The 5543-nt window shown below is 44.6% G+C and overlaps 1 long non-coding RNA gene across 2 annotated transcripts in view; it reads right to left on the bottom strand.

Moving 5' to 3' along the window:
- Positions 1-246: 246 nt before the first annotated feature.
- Positions 247-5543, bottom strand: part of LOC104999520 — a 17647-nt gene continuing 12350 nt past the window's right edge. For both annotated transcript variants that reach the window (XR_826600.1, XR_826598.1), the window contains one exon: positions 247-2876. This is a non-coding gene — a long non-coding RNA (uncharacterized LOC104999520). The remainder of the gene's footprint in view (positions 2877-5543) is intronic.

A 5543-nucleotide genomic window follows, 5' to 3' on the forward strand; every position in this document is an offset into this window, starting at 1 on the left:
TGGCTTCCCCGGGTGCTGAACAGTAGAGAACCTGCCTACCAATGCAGGAGACCCGAGTTCGATCTCCAGGTCGGGAAGATCCCCTGGAGAAGGAAATGGTAACCCGCTCCGATATTCTTGCCTGGGAAATCCTAAGGACAGAGGAGGCTTGCAGGCTATAGTCCACGGGGTCACAAAGAGTCAGACATGACTTAGTGACTAAACAACAATTGTTCCAGACTTCTAATGATTTGCAACACACTGAAATTCTCGTATTTCAACAAAATTCATAGTTTAGGCAACAATTACTGAATTCCTACTATGGGCCAGGGTCTCAAATAATACAATAAACAGACTGCAGGGCTTGTTCTTAAAGAACTCACACCCTAGGGGAAGAAGACAGTTGAACACATTGAACGCGAGCAGATGTCCTTTCAGCCTGATTTCTGTCTGGTCACACCACTGCCTCTGAAACTCCTGGGAAGAAGTGATTTGTTTCATATCAGCTCCTGTGTTTGCCCCTCAGCCCGTCACGGCCCTCCCCAGGCATCCTAGCTGGGCTGAAGGCCACTGTTGCCTTGGCTACTGATCATCTCTTGAACCCCAGGACGGGCTCCACATGCAGCCACAGACGCCCGGCACAGGCTCGCACCGGTCAGCACGGACCTTGGTCAACAGCCTGCGAGTCACCGCCACACAGAAAGGTCTCGGGTCCTTTGACTGCCTGGGCCTCACCTCTTCACATCGTGGGATTTCATCGACTCTGCTCCACATTTGGGCAGCAACTAAAGGAACTGGCCAGTGAGAAACATGGCAGACCAAGTGTGATGCTTCCCAAAGACCAGAGGAACGTTTTGCACAGAGTTCCAACCTTCACAGCCTCCCACGCGTTTCCCCAAGAAAGAAACCAGAAGGACATGCACATCCTTCCTGAAAGTGAGGTCACGCCAAGTGGGGGTGGAGATGTTGTGGGGAGAGGCGCCTCCCTCCAAGGAAGCTGGATGCTGAGCCATCACTTGAGGCAGATCTCTGAGTCTCCAGGCCAGTGTCAAGTGGGAAGTTCCCCCCATCCTTTCAGGTCTTCTGATGGAAACCACTGGCCTAAGCACACACACGTGCATATGCACACACATTCACACGCACACATGTGCACATGTAAACACACATACACATGCGCATGTGTGCACACCTCTGACTCTACCCTCAGATCCTAAAGATGGTGTCAATACCTGTTTTCCCAGCATGAACCCCAAGACTGGATCAGTGAGGGGAGTAGGTAAGTCTTCCAAACAAAGCAGGAATGAGTGACAACCTCCACAGGACCTTGGCCTTTGGGGAGGGAACCCAACTGAACTGTTTTCAAAATAGATTCTTATATTGAATGACATAAGGTTTTATTTTTTTTTCAAATGTGGCTTGCAAATTAGTTAGGAGCATTTTGTTTGACATTTATTCCACAATCTCAGGAGCCACAGAATACTTAACAAACAGATTTAGAATTTGGGGACCAAGGGTTTGGGGTAATAAAGAGTCTTTTCATTGAGTGTAAAATAATCTCTAGGTAAAGTGTGCTGAAATGATTGAATGCGGCGAGTGATAGAGAAACTCTTGCAAACCTGACGATCTTTTCTCAACTCAGCAAAAGACCTGGTATCCTAACACATATCCAGCAGCTACTAATGTGTCATTATAAGATAACAACTGAGGTTGATCGTTTCATCAGGCGTGAATTTCTGTGTGTGGAGGCAGCTGCATTTGTGTGATGGAGCCAGTATCACCTGTAACACAGTGAAGGTGCTACTTGGTTGGGAGATGGGTGTGGCTGGACTGACTCCTTGAACCACACATTCGTTTATTGAGCTTTTACTCAGCGTTACTCTTCCACTAATTTGACTTTTCTCCATGAGAGCATCCCAATCTCTCTCTCTCGTCCAAGCCTGTTAACTCTCCCCTCAGTGGGTAGATGGCAGATGCTGTGTGTGAGGGGGTCCATTCAAGACATCCCAGCTGTGAGCACAGGTCTCTCCCAGTCAGAGGGGAATTCCTCCACTTTCCTTTCATTTTCTTCTCTATTTTCATTCCTTTAGAGAATTTTGTCCAGTTACCTCTTTTTGCTCCTGACCTTCTGTGATGAATCCATTGACTGCACATCTCAGCTTTAAGACAATCAGTGGGATTTGTTCATCCAAATTTTTTGGTTTAAACAAAAAAGAAAAGAAAATGAAAGAAAGTTCCATCAGAAATGGAAGAGAAGATGAGACCCCAAGCTCATAACCATTCCAGTTCAATGCAGGCTTGGTCAGTGACCTGGGAAGGGACATTCTAGCAGTGAAAAGTATTTTTAGGCCACTTGAAATAAAAGCCACAGACAAAATCTCATAGAAACAGGAAAAGTAGAGTTTTGATTCTTGAATACACTGTGGCTCTTGAAATATGAGTAAAATTACTTCCTGAAAGAGCTCAAAAAAGGTATTAACCGTTCCCTTTTCAGTCATGATATTGAACAGGGTCCCCAGAGCCCCCCTACAGCTGGTCCCACTAGCTTGAATGATCTAAGCCAGCATAAATCCTGGCACACTTCCACCATGTTAAGTGGCCAGTGCTTGGCACTGAAGCTTAAACATCCTGCAACCGGAGGTAGAATTGAAGGCGTCATTGACTTGCTGATGCTCCTCCATTCCTCCATCCTCATTCTCTTTCTTCTGTGCTTTCTGTTTCATTGCATGTTGCAGGTTTTCCCTGCAATCTTCACAACTCTAATTATCTTGGGCTCAAATGTTACAGAAACCAGGATCCTGAGTGTAGGTCAAAAAATAGTTGAAAAAGTCCAAGAAAGGCTCTTCAAGGAAAGCGGTGAGTCCAAGTTAACTTTGATCTCACCAGACTGTCTCTTCACCCTTGAGAGAAGAAAGAGGATACCCTGAATGACAAATACGAACCATGTGCCATCCTACGATATGACAAAGTCAACTTTAGACAGATCAAGTTGAAGTAGTCTGTGAATATGTAGAGCATCAGTTCATTTGTCTCGCCTTTGGATTAGCATTCATGATGTACCTTCTGTGTGATTGGAGAAGGGAACGGCTACCCACTCCAGTGTTCTGGCCTGGAGATTCCCATGGACAGAGGAGCCTGGCGGGCTACAGTCCATGGGGTTGCAAAGAATTGGACATGACTGAGTGACTTTCACTTTCACTTCCTGTGTGATGATCATTGTATTTATGGGGCTACATGAGAGAAAGAAGCTGTGTGTCACTACATACCTTCTAAGTATTTTAGTCATGGTAACAAATTATGGACTAAAATAACATTACACCGTAGCATATTAATGCCCCCATAGAAGTATGAGTGAAGCTCTTGAGCATTTTTTAGGAGAAAACGGTAGGCTCTAACTACAGGAATGTGAAGTCTTCCAGAAGGAATGGATTTCCCCCCAGAAGATATTTCAAGAATTATTAAGGACTCAATAAGAGTTTGTTTCAAAGCCATGGAAATACTGCCTATAAAGCCCATAAAGAGGTGAGGTTTGGGTGTATGTGGGAAACATTCAGTCACCTCACTGAGATAGTTCATGTATAGAGTAATGATGAGAAGGACACAGATTCTATCCATGGAGCATTCGAGGCTGATACCACAAATGAGGAATTAAAAAAAAATGTTTAATACAGTGTTCAAAGTGCTATATTAGAGATATTCACAAAGGGTACAGAACAGTGGGTCAGAAAAAGCCATAAAGACCGATCATGAAAAATACACATGATTTTTACCAACCCAGAAGTGATTACAGGCATAGCATATACAGGCATAGTTTATACAAAGATTGAGAGCTGGGAAACACACATCCTGTTGAGCAAATCACAGGTTTTGTTGTCCAGAGCACTGAGGACAGGAGACTGCCAGGAGGGCCCAGATGCCTGGGAGCCTGGGAAATCAGGTCAAGGTCAGACTGGGAAGGACCTTTAACGCCAAAAACAAAGAGAACCTGAATTTATTTACTAGACAACAAAGCCTTCTAAGCAAGGAAAAGAAAGAATCACAAAAAAATTCACAAGCAAATACCTTTCTTCTTCAGCCAAAATGAAACACAGAACCTTCTTTTACTACCCTGATGGCTCAGATGGTAAAGAATCCACCTGCAATGTGGGAGATCTGGGTTTGATCCCTGAGTGGGAAAGGTCCCCTGGAGAAAGGAATGGCAACCCACTCCAGTATTCTTGCCTGGAAAACCCCACGAATGGAGGAGGCTGGTGAGCTACAGTCCATGGGGTCACAGAGTTGGATGTGACTCAGTGACTTTGCTTTCACTTTCTTCACTTTCATGGTGACTGCAGCCATGAAATTAAAAGATGCTTGCTCCTTGGAATGAAAGCTAAGACAAACATAGATAGCATATTAAAAAGCAGAGACATCACTTTGCCAATAAAAGTCCATATAGTCAAAACGATGGTTTTCCCAGTAGTCATGTGCAGATATGAGAGTGGACCACAAAGAAGGCTGAGCACCAAACGATCGATGCTTTCCAACTGTGGTGCTGGGGAAGACTCTTGAGACTCCCCTGGACTGCAAGGAGATCAAACCAGTCAATCCTAAAGGAAATGAATCCTGGATATTCACTATAAGGACTGATGCTGAAGCTGAAGCTCCAATACTTTGGCCACCTGATGCAAAGAGCTGACTGATTGGAAAAGACCCTATTGCTGGGAAAGAATGAAAGCAGGAGGAGAAGGGGAGCAACAGAGGATGGATAGAACCACCAACTCAATGGACACGACTTTGAGCAAATTCCGGGAGATAATGGAGGACATAGGAGTCTGGCATGCTGCATGGGGCTGTAAAGAATGGGACAAGACTTAGCAACTGAAAAACAAGATAACCACAAATAGACAAAAAATGAATCTCAGTAATTTGGTTTATAAAGTAACTTTGAAGTTTTTGATCATAATCAAGTACAGGATCTTAAGAGTTTTAAGATCCACAAGGGCATGGATGTCTGTGTTTGTATATCATCAGGCCTCAGCAATTTAATGGATATTTGTGGGGAAAGTGAGGAATATATCTGATAAGTAAATGAAACAATGAAAATGACCCCAAAATAATTCTAATATTTACGAAAGGTGGAACAACTGTGGGGAAGATCAGTGCTCTTCTGGATGGACAGCCTCTGAATGCAAAGATAGCATGGCATGGTCTTCTAGAGAAGGAGGGGGCAGCAGTTCTACAAGCTGCTTCTCCCTCTGGGGAGCTCAGTAACTAGCAATACTATTAATAAAAGGAAAACATCCGGAAGTCAGAGAAAAACAACAGATGCTATTCCTAGTGAATACACGTCTTGAGGACTTTAAACAAGTCAACGCATCTTCACTGGCTTCCCTGGTGGCTCAGACGGTAAAGAATCCACCTGCAATGCAGGAGACCCAGGTTTGGGAAGATTGGGAAGATCCGCTGGAGAAGGAAAGGGCAGGGGGTTTGGGGGGCCGTGTGGGGACCGAGCAGGCCCCTCTGCTCCCTGGGACTTGGGGTCCGTGGCCCCTTAAGAAGAATTTAAAAAAAAAAAAAAAAAAAAA

This window comes from Bison bison, unplaced genomic scaffold (assembly GCF_000754665.1).
Source record: "Bison bison bison isolate TAMUID 2011002044 unplaced genomic scaffold, Bison_UMD1.0 scf7180017864353, whole genome shotgun sequence".
Taxonomy (NCBI): Eukaryota; Metazoa; Chordata; class Mammalia; order Artiodactyla; family Bovidae; genus Bison; species Bison bison.